The 12,348-nt window shown below is 40.8% G+C and overlaps 1 pseudogene; it reads left to right on the top strand.

The window, feature by feature from the left end:
- Positions 1 to 3,905: 3,905 nt before the first annotated feature.
- On the top strand, positions 3,906 to 11,527 carry LOC143380084 (sal-like protein 4 pseudogene; annotated as a pseudogene).
- Positions 11,528 to 12,348: the final 821 nt, after the last annotated feature.

The raw sequence follows: 12,348 nt of genomic DNA, 5'->3' as shown, positions 1-12,348 counted from the left end.
TAGGCAAATTCATAGAGACAGAAAGTATAATTGAGGTTACTAGAGGTTTGTAGGAAGAGAATGGGAAGTTATTGTTTAATGGATATAGGGTTTCTATTTGAGATGATCAGGAAGCTTTGGAAGTGGATAGTGGTGGTGATCAGAAAATATTGTGAATGTACATAATAACAGTGAATTGTACACTTAAAAATAAAGCTTGTATTATGTGTTTTACCACGATAAATGAACAAAGACATCACAACTAGGATTTATACTGATAATTTAAGGATGCTAAAATATTCTAAAATCAATGTGACCATATTAACAACTTAAAGAAGAAAAATTACATCATATCAATTGATGCAAAAAAAATATTGACGTAACTCAGGGTTCATCATTATGAAAAACTGCAAGCAAGGAATAGAAGAAAACTTCTATTCCTTAAAATAAAGGCATCTATAAAATAAAGACATCTATAAAATATCTACAACTAATTTAATTATGAAATAGGAGAGAATGTCCTCTCTCACTAGCCTTTGTACAATAAGTCCTAGATATTAAAGTTAGGCAAGATAATGAATAAAAGGCATAAAGATTAGAAAGGAAGACATAAAACTATTTCCTATGTGTAAAACCCCAAAACCTACAAAATATCTCTTAGAAAAGGGGCTGGGGATAAGGCTCAGTAGTAGTGCATGTGTGAGGCCCTATGTCCAATGTCTCATACTGCCAAAACACAAACAAAACCCCCCTAGAATAGGTGAGTTTAATAATATCACAGGATACAAGTTCAACACACAAAAGTAAAATGTGCTTTTTATACTATTAAAGTACAATAGAAAGCTAAAATCTAAAATACAATAACATTTGTATGATTTAAAAAAAAAACTGCTATAAGAGTGGGCACAGTGATGCGCACCTGTAATCCCAGTCGCTTGGGAGGCTGAGCAGGAGGATTACAAGTTCAAAGCCAGCCTCAGCAATTCAAGGCCCTAAGCAATTTAGGGAGACCCTATTTTAAAAAAAAAAAGTAGTGGGGGCTGGGGATATGGCTCAGTGGTTGAGCTCCTTTGGGTTCAATCTCTGGTACCAAAAATAAATAAATAAATAAAACAACCACAGAAAACAACTAAAAGTACACTATGTATGAGATGTTTAATATTACAAAATGCTAGTATGTTTGAAGAAGATCTAATTAATGGAGAGATATATCATTACTATGGAATAGAAGACATAGTAAAGATAGAAATCTCCCTGTACTGGTCTATAAACACATTTCCAAAAAAGCTCCTAGCAGAATTTTTCATAGACATAGAAAACTAACATTTGTCTTAACTAACACCCCCCAAACAGAAAATTTTTATGATTATTTAACAAAAATATCCATTCTATTAAAAAAAAAAAAAAGGAGTAATCACCACTTTGTGCCTCTTCCTTTGCTTCCTAGTTCCTCCTTTTGCCTGTACCATTTCTTCCAAAAGAGAACTTTTTGGAACTAATTCTAAAGACTTTTTCAATACACAAAAACAAATTTATTTCTCTGCACTCCAATGTATAACTGAAAGCTGAAATCTAAAACATAATAGCATTTACATTATTTTTTAAAATCGCTATAAGCAAACAAAACAATAAACATTGCTGGAAAGATCAGACATCTGTATAACAAAAAAAAAAAAAAAGGGCGGCGGTAAGGAAATGGCAGAGTATGTGCTTAGAATACATGAGGTCCTCAGTTCGATCAGCAGCCACTCCCCCAGAAAAGCCTCTTGATATAGACTTTCAACTTAATACAAAAATTAACTCAAGGGCTGGAGCTGTAGCTCAGTGACAGAGCGCTTGCCTAGCCTGCATAAGGCACTGGGTTCGATTCTCAGCACCACATAAAATAAACAAAATAAAGGCATTCTGTCCATCTACACCTACCAAAAAAAAAAAAAAAAAGATTTTTAAAAGATCAAAGTGGATCACAGATCTATATGTATGTAAAGGGTAAGGCAGAAGAAAATTATAGGGGCCTGGAGTTAGGACAAGATTTCTGAGACATGATACATTCTGATCTTTTTGTAACATTTGATGTTATTGATCTTCTCTCTTTAAAACTGCTTTTTTACCTTCTGGAATGCTGTGCTTTTTGGGTTTTCCTTCAGCCACATGGATTACTGTAGGAAGCATCCTGCTATTTATTGTCTGTTCAGGTTGAATGTATGAACAACAAGCAATAGAAACATTCAGCACTGTGCTGCCCAGAACACTACCCACACAGGGCAAGCAGCACTTGAAATGTGCCTGGTGCTACTGAGCAGCTTAGTTTTTTATTTAATTTTAATGAATTAGTTTTTTTATTTTTTAAACTTTAGTTAATTTAATTTTAATGAATCTATCTTTTCAACCCTAAAATTTTTTTTAAGAGTGAGATTATGAAACATGTATTTACCTAAAGTTTGTAACAGTTTTGTGTTGAACCCAGATACCCTGCTATATAAACTTGTAAATCTGTTCTTTATTCATTAATGATCACTGCAAAAATGACTAGAAATGATATTGTACAACACATGGATGAGTAGGATATATTTTGCAAATCTCCCAAACTTTCCTAATATTATGATCTTAAAATTATTGAAGTACTTTATTCCTTCCCAACTTTGATAATATTAATTTTGTGTTTTTTGATGCATGGGAGGTTGGCAATATAGACAAAGTGGAAATCATTAGTATGTGAGGACCTTGATTGTTATGTAATATTGCCAATGATGAATTCAGGTTGTTTTTAGCACAAGTTTTCTCTTTTTTATGCTGGTATTCTCACTGCCACATTTTTGGAAACCTGTATTACACCTTAAATCTATCAATAAATGAACCTTAAATTTATCAATAAATGATAGTTTTCTAAAAAAAAAAAAAGAGTGAGAGAGAGTGAGAGATTGGGAGAGAGAGAGAGAATTTTAATATTTATTTATTTATTTTTTTAGTATTTTGCGGACACAACATCTTTGTTGTTATATGGTGCTGAGGATCGAACCCGGGCCTCAAGCATGCCAGGCGAGCGCGCTACCGCTTGAGCCACATCCCCAGCCCTCAACCCTAAATTTTATGAAATTGAAATACAAATCAAGTATTGTTGATGAAAATTTATCATACACAGTTGAAAAGCAACCCAATGACACCCTGTCTCTAAATAAAATAAAAAAATAGGGCTACAGATGTGTATCGGTGATTGAGTGTCCCTGAGTTCAATCGCCAGTACCCGCGCCCCCCCATAAAAAAAGAGATCCGCTTGCCTCAACCTCCTGAATGGCTGGTACTACAGAGTCACACCCCACAGTGTGGTGCCCAGATAAACACAAACAATTTTAAGTTAGGAATAAACTTGTCAAAGGAGGTGAAAGATCTGGAAACTGGAGACTATAAAACACTGAAATAAGTTGAAGAGGATACAGATAAGCAAAAAGTTATTATTATTAATAATAATAACTATATTTGTCAAAGTAATCTACAGATTAAATGCTATCTCTATGAAAAAAATCTAAGTGTATTTTTCACAGAAATAGAAAAAACTATCTTAAAATTTGTATAGAACTTCCTCCCCCCAAAGAAAAGCCAAATAGGCAAAGTAATTTTTTTTTGGGGGGGGTGGTGTGCCGGGGATTGAATTCAGGGGCACTTAATCACTGAGCCACATCCCCAGCCCTATTTTGTATTTTCATTAGAGACAGGGTTTCACTGAGTTGCTTGGTGCTTTGCTTTTGCTGAGGCTGGCTTGGATCTCGCAATCCTCGTTAGGCAATGTAATTTTTAGCAAAAAGAGCACAGTTGAGCTGCGGAGGAGGAGGAGCAAAGTGACCACATACAGGCGGAGGAGGGGATCCCCCGAGCTGGGGCTCCTATCTACCACAGTAGCCTGTTTCCATCTAGAGACAACAGCCAGGATGATGGCCATCACCAAGGTCCCTGCAGACCTGGTTACACCAAGGTAACCCATGTAGCCTACTCCTCTTGATTCCTCTTTCTATAATCTAATGCCTATGATCTAATACCTATGATCTAATACTTATGATCTAATACCTCTTTATTCTCACCTACTACTTCATATACCCCATATCCTATAACCCCCTGCTCTTTGTCCACCATTAGAAACTATAGGCCCTTATGCAAACCTACTACTTATATTGTAGATATTAATCAAACACATCATTTGTTTAGTATGACAAAACTGTAATTGTATAACTAGGAGCTATTTGTTTTAAGGCTGCATATTGTTTGCTGCAAATATTGTTCTCCCCCTTAAGGGCAAGGTATTGGTAACCTGCAGGGGCACTACAAGATTGTAGGGTAGAAACTGTTTAACACCTCAGAACCGCACTGCTAGTGAGGAAGACACTTGGAACATGAAAAAACAAGGGAAGAAAGTGCCCCAAACAAACCAAGATGGTGCAATAATAGAATCCATTGACAGCACAGTAGATAAAATGTCAGAGAATGAATTCAGAATGTACATAATTAAAATGATCTGCAAAGCAAAGAATTATATAAGAGAGCAAATACAGGCAACAATTGATTACTCCAACAAAGAGATAAGAGAGCAATTACTGGCAGCAAAAGATTACTTCAAGAAAGAGAGAGAGATTCTGAAAACAAAAAACAAAACAGAAATCCTTGAAATGAAGGAAACAATAAACCAAGTAAAAAATTCAATAGAAAGTACCACCAACACACTAGATCACTTGAAAGACAGAACCTTAGGTGATGAAGACAAAATATACAATCTTGAAAATAAAGTTGACCACACAGTGAAGATGGTAAGAAGCCATGAACAAAAATTCCAAGAATTATGGGATAACATAAAAAGACCAAATATAAGAATTATTGGGACAGAGGAGGGCATAGAGATACAAATCAAAAGAATGTACAATCTATCTTGTCAATGAAATAATATCAGAAAATTTCCCAAATATGAAGAATGAATTGGAAAATCAAATATAAGAGGCTTACAGGACACCAAATGTACAAAATTATAACAGATCCACACCAATGCACATTATAATGAAAAATGCCTCGCATACAGAATAAGGATAGAATTTTAAAAGCTGCAAGAGAAAGCCACAATAAAAACAGCAATGAAAAATCATCAAAGGGAGGAAGTATACTAAAGGAAAAGCCAAACAAAAGAGAAACCAAGTCAAGTCAAAAAACAAAAATCAACCAAAATGACTGGAAATACAAACCATATTTTCAATAATAATCCTGAATGTTAATGTCCTAAACTCATCACTTAAGACTGGCAGATTGTATTTTTTAAAAAGACCTAACAATGTGCTGCCTTGAAGAGACTCATCTCAGAGGCAAAGACATCCACAGACTGAAGGTGAAAGGGTGGGAAAAGACTCATCACTCACATGGACCATGTAAACAAGCAGGGTTTCCATCCTCATATCAGATAAAGTGGACTTCAAACCAAAGTTAGGCAGAAGGTGTAAAGAAGGTCATTTCAGCAGTATGCAGATTCCTTAGAAAACTTAAAATGGAACCACCATTTGACCCAGCTATCCCATTCCTCGGTCTATACCCTAAAGACTTAAAAACAGCATACTGGGATGGGATTGTGGTTCAGTGGTAGAGTGCTTGTCTGGCATGTGTGAGACCCTGGGTTCGATCCTCAGCACCACGTAAAAATACATAAATAAAATAAAGGTGTTGTGTCCAACCACAACTAAAAAAAAAATTAAAAAAACCCCAGCATACTGGGCTCAGGGTTGTGGCTCAGTGGTAGAGTGCTCGCCTAGCGCATGCGAGGCCCTGGGTTCGATCCTCAGCACCACATATAAATAAATAAAAAGAAAGGTATTGTGTCTAACTACAACTAAAAAAAAAAAAAAAAGCATACTATAGTAGCACAGCCAGGAGAACACACACAATTTAAACAGATCAATTTCAAGCAAAGAAATAGAAAATGCCATCAAAAGCCCAAACCAACAAAAGCCCAGGACTTTTCTACAAGACCTTCAGAGAAGAATTAATATCAATACTCCTCAAAGTATTCCATGAAATAGAAAAGGAGGGAACCCTTCCAAACTCATTCTATGAGGCTAGTATCACCCTGATACCAAAACCAAAGACACATCAAGGAAAGAGAACTTCTGACCTATATCCCTGATGATCACAGACACAAAAAATCTCAATAAAATTCTGGCAAATCACATAGGAAAACATATTAAACAGATAGTGCACCATGATCAAGTAGGGTTAATCCCAGGGAAGCAAGGTTGGCTCAATATATGGTAATCAATAAATGTAATACATCACATCAATAGACTTAAAGACAAGAATCATACGAACATCTCAATAGATGCAGAGAGATCATTTGACAAAATACAACACCCCTTCATGTTCAAAACACTAGAAAAACCAGGGATAGTAGGAACATATCTTGAGATTGTAAAAGCTGTATATGCCAAACCCAAGCCCAACATCATTCTAAATGGAGAAAAATTGAAAGCATTCTCCCTAAAAACTGAAACAAGAGAAGGATGCCTTCTTTCACCACTTTTATTCAACATTGTCCTTGAAACTCTAGACAGAACAATTAGACAGGAGAAAGAAATTAAAGGGCTATGAATAGGAAAAGAAGAACTCAAACTATCACTATTTGCTAATGACATGATTCTATATTTATTTATTTAAAATATTTTGTTTTAGTTGTAGTTGGACACAATACCTTTATTTTATTTTTATGTGGTGCTGAGGATCAAACCCAGCACCCCGCATCTGCTATGTGAGTGGTCTACTGCGGAGCCACAATGCCAGCCCCCTGATTCTATATTTAAAAGAGCCAAAAAATTCCACCAGAAAACTTCTAGAACAAATAAATGAATTCAGCAAAGTAGGAGGATATAAAAACAACACCCATAAATCAAATCCGTTTCTATATGTAAGTGACAAATTCACTGAAAGAGAAATTAGGAAAACTACCCTATTAACAATAGCCTCAAAAAAAAAAAAAAACTTGAGAATAAATCTAATAAAAGAGGTGAAAGACCTGTACAATGAAGACTTCAGAACACTAAAGAAAGAATTGAAGAAGACCTTAGTAGATGGAAAGAACTTCCATGCTCCTGGATAGGCAGAATTAATTTAGTCAAAATGGCCATACTACCAAAACTGTTATCCAGATTCAATGCAATTCCTATTAAAATCCCAATGTAGAGAAAGCATCATGAAATTCATTTGGAAAAATAAGAGACTCAGAATAGCCAAAGCAATCTTTAACAAAAAGAATGAAGCATCACATACCAGTCCTAAAACTATACTACAGAGCAACAGTAACAAAAATGGCATGGTATTGGCACCAAAACAGACATGTAGACCAATAGTACAGAACAGAAGACACAGAGAAAACCATATAAATACAGTTGTCTCATGCTAGACAAGGTGCCAAAAACATACACTGGAGAAAAGATAGCCTGTTCAACAAATGGTTCTGGGAAAACTGGAAATTCCATTATGTAGTAAATGAAATTAAACCTCTCTCTCTCACCCTGAACAAACACCAACTCAAAGAGGATCAAAGACTTAGACACTAGGACAGAGACCCTGCACCTAATGGCAAAAAAGTAGGCCCAAATCTTCATCCTGTTGGCTTAGGACCTGACTTCCTTAACCAGACTCCCAAAAAGTGCAAGAAGTAAAATCAAGAATCAATAAATTGGAGGGATTCAAACTCAACAGCTTCTTCTCAGCAAAAGAAACAATGAATGTTGTGAGGAGAGAGCCTACAGAGTGGGAGAAAATCTTTACCACACATATCTCAGATAGAGCACTGATCCCCAGGATATATAAAGAACTCAAAAAACTCAACACCAAAAAGCAAATAACCCAATCAATAAATGGGCTAAGGAACGAAATAGATACTTCACAGAAGAAGAAATACAATCAATCAACAAACATGAAAAAATGTTCAACATCTCTAGCAATTAGAGAAATGCAAATCAAAACCACTGTAAGATTTCATTCACTCCAGTCAGAATGGCAATTATCACAAATATAAGCAATAATAAGTGTTGGCGAGGATGTGAGTACATTCATCCATTGCTGGTGGGACTGCAAACTGGTGCAACCACTATGGAAAGCAGTATGGAGAAGCCTCAGGAAACTTGGAATGGAACCACCATTTGACCCGGCTGTCTCATTCCTTGGTTTATACCCAAAGGACTTAAAATCAGCATACTACAGTGACGTAGCCACATCAATTTTTATAGCAGCTCAATTCACAATAGCTAAATTATGGAACAAAACTAGATGCCCTTCAACAGATGAATGGATAAAGACAATGTGGAACATATCCACAATGGAATATTACTCAGCCTTAAAGAAGAATGAAATTATGGCATTTGCAGGTAAATGGATGGAACTAGAGAATGTCATGCTAAGTGAAATAAGCCAATCCTCCAAAAAAACAAAAGCTAAATATTTTCTGTGATAAGTGGATGCTGATCCATAGTGGTGTGGGGTGGGGTAAGGAAGAATGAAGGAACTTTGGTTTGTGTAGAGGGGATTGAGGGGTGGGGCGGGGCTGTAGAAATGGGAAGGACAGTAGAATGAGACAGACATTATTACCCTATATACATGTATGATTACACTGAGTGACTCTGCACCATGTATAGCTAGAGGAATGAGATGTTGGCTCCATTTGTGTACATGTGCACAATATGTCAAAATGCATTCTACTGTCATGTATAACTAATTAGAACAACAACAACAACAAAAAAAAAAAACACAGGGACCAGGGCGAGCAGCTGCTGCACCAGCCGACTCCAGAGTTCGAAGATGCCGCCCCAGCGGTGCCAGTGGCGGGGGAGCCAGGTGCTTCAATGAACCACACAGGCAGTGGCGATGAAGCAGGTGGGGACAAAGCCACTGCGAAGTGGCTCCGCCAAGAGGACACTCATATCTGTGAGAAATGCTGTGCCGAGTTCAGCCTCTCGGAGTTCTTGGAACATAAGAAAAATTGCACTAAGATTTCACCTGTCCTCATCATTAACGACAGCGAGGGACCAGTGCCTTCAGAAGACTTCTCCAGAGCGGTGCTGAACCACCCCACTCAGCCCAAGCAGCAAGGATGGTCACCAGGGGTGCAGCGGCAATGCCAAGGAGAAGCCGGGCACCGAGCCTGTCATGTACTTGAAGGCAGAGGCCGCCCTGCTGCCCTCGCCACAGGACATAAGCTATTTACCCAAAGGCAAAGTGGCCAACACTAACGTGACTCTGCAGGCGCTCCGGGGCACCAAGGTGGCTGTGAACCAGAGCAGAGCTGATGCCCCGGCCACCCCGGTGCCCAGCGCCCAGAGCATCCCATGGGTCCTGGAGAAGATCCTGTGCCTGCAGCAGCAGCAGCTCCAGCAGCTGAGGCTTACCGAGCAGATCCACGTGCAGGTGAACAGGTGGGCAGCGCAGGCCCTGCACTCCAGCATGCAGCCACGTGTCCCAGCAGGTGTCTGCCACTGTGGCTGTGCTCAGCCAGAAGGCTGGAAGCCAAGGCCTGTCTCTGGATGCCTTGAAACAAGCCAAGCTACCTCAGGCCAACATCCCTTCCACCACTGGCTCACTGTCCCCAGGGCTTACCTCCTTTGCCCTGAAGCCAGATGAGTTTCAGGTGCTCCTGAATGTTGTGTCTTGGCTCCCAAGCGCTTTGCTACCTCAGGCCCCAAGTTCTGTGCTCTTCCAGAGCCCTCTCTCCCCCATGGTGCTAGACCCATCCAAGAAAGGGAAAGGGAAGCCACTGAACATCTCCGCTCTGGATGTCAAACCCAAAGACAAGGCGGCCCTCTTCAAGCACGTTTAAGTACTGTAGCAAGGTTTTTGGGAATGATAGCTCCTTGCAGATCCACCTCCTCTCCCATACTGGAGAGAGACCCTTCATGTGCTTTGTCTGTGGTCACCACTTCACCACGAAGGGCAACCTCAGTGTACACTTTGACTGACACCCCCAGGTGAAGGTGAACCCCCAGCTGTTTGCTGAGTTCCAGGACAAAATGGCAGCAGGCAATGGCATCCCCTATGCACTATCTGTCCCCATCCTTGTAGATGAATCGAGTCTCTCTTTAGACAGCAAACCTGTCCTTGTAACAGGGACCCCTTGTGTAGGGCTACCTCAAAATCTCTCTCCGGGGCTAACCCCAAGGACCTCTTGGGTGGCCCACTGCCCAGGGACCCGCAGCCTGGGCCTTCTCCAGAAAGTGAGGGTGGACCCACACTATCTGGGGTTGGACCCAACCATAATTCCCAAAGGGTTGATAGCTTTCAGTGGAGTGGGACCCCCGAGCCAGGGTCAGAGACCCTGAAGTTACAGCAGCTGGTGGAAAACATCGACAAGGCCACCACCGACCCCAACGAATGTCTCATTTGCCACCGAGTCTAGAGCTGCCAGAGCTCTCTCAGGATGCATTACCGCACCCACACCTGGGAGAGGCCTTTCCAGTGCAAGGTCTGTGGCCCAGCTTTTTCTACCAAAGGCAACTTGAAGACGCATCTTGGGGTTCATCGATCCAACATATCTGTAAAGACCCAGCTTTCATGCCCCATCTGCCAGAAGAAGTTTACCAACGCGGTCATGCTGCATCAGCACATCCGGATGCACATGGGTGGCCAGATTCCCAACACGCCTCTGCCAGACAGTCCCTGTGACTTTACGGGTTCCGAGAGTGGCAGCACAGGTGCCTCCTGCCCCGAGGAAGTCGAGAGCATTGATGTAGATGAAGTAACATCTCAGGATGTTCCCGCTGGCTCCTCAAAGGTCCCTGCACCCCTTCCCAGCACCCACTTGGCATCACCCACCCTGGGGTTCCCTGTGATGGCTTCCCTAGATGCCCCAGTGAAGGTGGGTCCTGCCTCTGGGGGCCTGCAGTGCCAGAGCAGCCGAGAAAATGGCTCAGTGGAGAGCGACGGCCTGACCAACGACTCGTCCTAGCTCGTGGGTGACCAGGAGTATTAGAGCCGAAGCCCAGGTGCCATGGAAACCATGTCCTTCCAGGCCGTGTCCCCGGCCAATAGCCAAGCAGAAAGCATCAAGTCCAGGTCTCCCGATGCTGGGGCCAAAGCTGAGACCTCCGAGAACAGCTGCCCCAAGATGGGAGGTACACTACATGACACATGGAGCAAACATTAACTCAGTTTGCCGCAGGAGGAAGCTGACTATTGAGAACACCATGGCCCTGTTGGGTATGGATGGAAAAAGAGTCTCCAAAATATTTCCCAAAGAGATCCTGGCACCCTCGGTACGTGTGGACCCTGTCCCTGTTGTGTGGAACCAGTACACCAGTGTGCTCAATGGTGGCCTGGCCGTGAAGAACACTGAGATCTCTGTGATCCAGAGTGGCGGCATTCCCACCCTGCCCGTTTCTCAGGGGTCCAGCTCTGTGGCCAGCAGCACCACGGTCTCCAAGATGGACTCCCAGTCCGGGGCAGTGCCGAGGTGGAGCAGCCAGGTGTTGATGACAGCATTGCCAAACACCAGTTCCCTCACTTCCTGGAGGAATACAAGATCACAGTCAGCTGAGCCCAGGAGAACCTGCCTGCTAGGAGAATTGCAGATCCTGTGGAATGGATGGGAGCTGGACTGGTTTTTGGTTTTCTTCAAGAACCCATCTCCTCTTTTGTTTATTCTTACTGATATGCAAATGATGTTTACGGTTGTAACCTCAACCTTGGGCAGTCCTACAATCATGATTGTTGCTATGCTGCTTTGCAAAAAAAGGAAAAATTGAAAAAGAAAAATAGGCATACCAAAACAGACTAATTTTTTTTTCTTTTGGAAAGAAGCGGGTCTTGAAAAGTAGCTTTGTTACTTGTGACAAACTGTATGTATACATAGAAGCTCTGTACAACCTAGAGTGACTTTCCAAAGACTGTTGCCTCTTTCAGGGTGAAACAGTTGGAATTTACTGCACCCTGGTGGAAAGGACAACTACTTAGCCTAATTGGGTGGGTGGGGGTACACTCTACCTCCAGGGCAACCAAATGTGCATAAGTAAGTGGATGGACACCTTCTGCCCTCTACTTATGGGCCTGTTTTACATGACCTTTAATCCTGTGCCCATCTTTATTTTTAAATTTTTGAATGTACTTTAAAAACAAAACAAAAAACCCTAAGGTTGTAGAATAAACAAAATTCCTTCAACCTTAGAATCTTAAGTAGGATGCCCTTTCATGGACTTATTTTAGGCCTTAGGGAGCCAATGTGTGTGTTGCTGCTTATTTAAAGACAGTTCAAAGAAGAAGCTCATAGAAGGGCGTACTTCTATTACAGGTTCACATTTTCTTCTTCTTTTTTTTTTTTCAATTTCCCTAGTGCAACTTATGTCAAGTAATAATGAAGAT

Source organism: Callospermophilus lateralis, chromosome 14 (genome assembly GCF_048772815.1).
Source record: "Callospermophilus lateralis isolate mCalLat2 chromosome 14, mCalLat2.hap1, whole genome shotgun sequence".
NCBI lineage: Eukaryota > Metazoa > Chordata > Mammalia > Rodentia > Sciuridae > Callospermophilus > Callospermophilus lateralis.
The sequence above is the reverse complement of the archived record's forward strand: the minus strand, read 5'-3'. Positions and strand labels throughout refer to the sequence as shown.